Raw genomic sequence first — 3,692 nt, 5'->3', positions numbered from 1 at the left:
AAAAATATTGAATGATGATCAAAAGGCATATGGTGTTCTAAGTGTGTGACTTTCACGAGAATTTTCTCAAAATCTAAGGGAACACACCACTGCTAAAGGCTTATGGGATGCCTTGGTCAACAAGTTTGAAGGAAATGTAGAAATGAGAAATAAAAAGAAAGCCATGTTGAATGGTGAATTCAATATGTTCAACCATGTGCAAGAGGAAACTGCTGGAAATCTTATTTATAGGTTTGAAACATTGATCACTAAGATGAAGAGTGCTGGCATTGGTTATGATAAAATTGAAATCAATGACAAGTTGTTGAACTCCTTACCTTACACCCGGAACAGTAGTGTGATCACTATCAAGAGAACAACCAACCTTCAAATCATTTCTCTTTCTGATTTAACATCCACCATCAAGTTATTTGAAATGGATGACAAACTAAAAATGGATAACCATAACAGTTCTCTGAATCATGCTGGAATTTCTCTTGGGTCTGGAGTTAGTACAACTTTTCTTAGCCAAGCACATCCCGCTATTCATCCACTTTATGAGGTTACGATGTTTTCCACTCAACCAACACATAACTTTGCATTCAAGACTGCTGCAAGTCCACAAGCACCGTCTAGTTCAGACACCTTCCAAGAAGTGGTAGATAAGGCTGTTGAACAAGCATTAAAGGCTCATGGAATTAAGAAGCCTGCAAACAACCCATCCTACTCATCCCCCTCAAATCATGTTGAACAAGCATGTGGCATTGTTACATGCCTTTATGGAAAACCATGAGGAGTTATTTCAAGGAAAGCTTCTACCTCCTTCATTTCAACAAGGAGGCATTCCCGAGATCAACAAGAAATATCTCAAAAATATGGACATCATGTATCAGATGGCCATGGTTGTTCATCAGGCTAAAACTTGTTGAAGAAGTATGGTAAGAACAGTTTCAGAGATCCAGACGAGAATGGAATTGGGTTTGACAAGGAAAAACTTTTGTGCTACAGCTGCATTAAGGCTGGGCACTTCGCGAGGGAATGCACAAATCCATCCAAGGCCGCAAACGACCTCAAGATCACGGAAGTGTCTGATAGTAAGGGTGGGAGAAGAAATGATAAAATGACTAATTTATTGAGCTGATCAATCCTCTAACCTTTGTCGGGATGGCATTTGTGGATGAAGACTAACCCTCGTCAAGCTCTGCTGCTGAGGCAGACTAAACCGTATAAGATATTCCCAAGGTATACAAACTATGCTCTCAAGCTTGAATTGATAAAATAGAGAACTGTAGGACTCATATTACTACCCTGATAGATGAAAATCCAAGCATTAAATGTCAGAATGATGATTACAAAAAGGCTAAAAAGATTTTTGCCACTAGAATTATAATGCACAATAATGATTAATTGAGAAATTATTTCAGTCTAACAAACTAGCTTAGTTTCATGAAAGACGTGTTGTAGAGTTAAATTCTAAAACTGAGAAGCTAGAATTAGACTTAGCTCAGTGAAATATAGCGCATAAAATTTGAGTTGGCTTTTGATAAACTCAAAGGGATTATTGGGGCACAGATCAGGGTGAAACAAAAGACAGGTATAAACTATGATATCACATCTATTCCACCCCCATTTAATGAGAATTATACTAGCCTGCCTAACTTTAGTTTCAATATCCCACCCGAGGAAGAAATGGTCTATGATATTGGTCATGTGCCAAAACCTAAGACATTTATTCCTCTTGTCTCCAAAACTGTTGATCCCATTCCTTCATCGGTTAGTTCTAATGGTAGTTTATCTTCTTCAACAGGCCGTGTAGAAGAAAGTAAACGTGTGGAAAAAGGACATGGGCTATGGAGAGAAAAGAGTTTTAAATTCGCTTTTTGATTCCAATGTGAATCTAAAGCAGTCATTTGTTAACTCAGTTTGTAATGATAATACTTTGAAAAATTCTTTGAATGATCACGTAATGTGTGAGAGTGTTGATGTCGGCACTTCTCAAAATGTTTTGAATGAAAATAATAGTTTTGTTTCTGATAATGATTGTGAGACTATTTATGATGAAACTTTCATTAAATGTATCATGAATGCAAAAATGGTTGGTGAGACAAACATAACTAGTTGCTTATCAGAGGATTGTAAAGTTTAGGAAGAATGTAATAAAAAGAAAAATTTTTGAAAATGAAAAGGCAAGTACATCAAGTAAATATGTTCCACCTCACAAAAAATCTTTCTTTCAATCCACTAAACATCCTCAATTATACAATCATTTTGATAACAACTACTATGGTTATCACCAACAAGATTATGTTAATTTATTTTATTCAAATGTTATTGATGATAGAGGTTACAGATTAGACAACTTCCACGTTCCTTTCCAAGCATCACATTTTTCACCACGTACATCGTGTATATTATAGTTCTGATTAGTTCTATAAAGACTCTAGAAGAAAGTGTTGTTATGTTTGTGGTAACCCATCTCACCTTGCAAGACATTTCAAAAACTGCCATAAACAACAAAAGGAAATGAACAATCGGTTTAATCAGTTTCGTTCTAAGGAAACACCAAGCTCAAGAACAAGGTTTGATCGAATTGACAGCTCAGTCACTGAAGTGGATGTGAGATCCAAAAACATTGTGAAAACCCGAAAACCTTTTTGGATAACCAAGTAGGAAAGATCTAAAAACGGTTCTAAGACTGGAAAGTCGAAGTACCCACCAAAAAGAAACGTGAAAAGAAGTCCAAAGATCGAAAGATCGGATGAATTTGTTTTAATACCTTGAAGAAGACAGTCTAAAAGTTCTTCAAAAAACAGGAAGCATGCACTTGCATGGATTCCTAAAGACTGTTCTTCTGATTCTGATACACCTCAAAGATTCATAATTTTAGAAAATAAAATATTTTTTTTAAAATTCATGGTTGACTCTCCGGATACAACAAAGTCTCGGGAATCCATGTCTAATTAGTTGCTATTGTGTGTAGGGTCAGTTAAAAAGGCAAGTAACAATATTTAGTACCTAGACAGTGGCTGCACCCGACACATGACAAGAGATGAGTCCTTACGGTTTGAAGTTCAACCGTTTGATGGTGGGCACGTTTCATTTGCTGGTGACATGAGAGGAAATATCAAGAAGAGAGGAAGATTATCGAACGGAATACTGACATTTAACGATGTCAATCTTGTGGAACAGCTTAACCACAATCTGCTCAGTGCCTCACAAATTTGTAATTGACAGTACTCCACTCTATTCACCGAAAACTAATGTTTGATTTTAAAACCAAGTTTCAAAGTCCCCGAGGAATGGATATTGATGAGCACTCCTAGGCACAATGATGCTTATATATTGGACATGAACAGTTCTTACTCACGTAAAACCACTTCATGTTTTATATCTAAGGCCTCGGAGAACGACTCATCTTTATGGCATAGACGTCTTGGCCATGTAAATTTTAAGAATTTAAAAAAACTGGTAAAAAGTGAGCATGTGAGGGGATTGCCTGTCAAAACCTTTCCTTGCATTGAAAAATGTCTTTCATGCTCTAAATTTAAGCAACACAAGCTCCCTCACAGGCTTAAGACAGTTAATACTATAGACTCCATTCGTTAACTGTTGCATATGGATTTATTTGGTCCTATTCGTCCTTTGGCATTTTGTAACATCACGAAAATAACGGGTCAAAAATACCAAGTTCAAAAAGATAAAGGACCAAAAAT

This window comes from Bidens hawaiensis, unplaced genomic scaffold (genome assembly GCF_021521415.1).
Source record: "Bidens hawaiensis isolate Kalapana, Puna unplaced genomic scaffold, B.hawaiensis_p1.1 tig00028843_1, whole genome shotgun sequence".
NCBI classification, from domain to species: Eukaryota; Viridiplantae; Streptophyta; class Magnoliopsida; order Asterales; family Asteraceae; genus Bidens; species Bidens hawaiensis.
Note: the sequence above shows the minus strand (reverse complement) of the source record.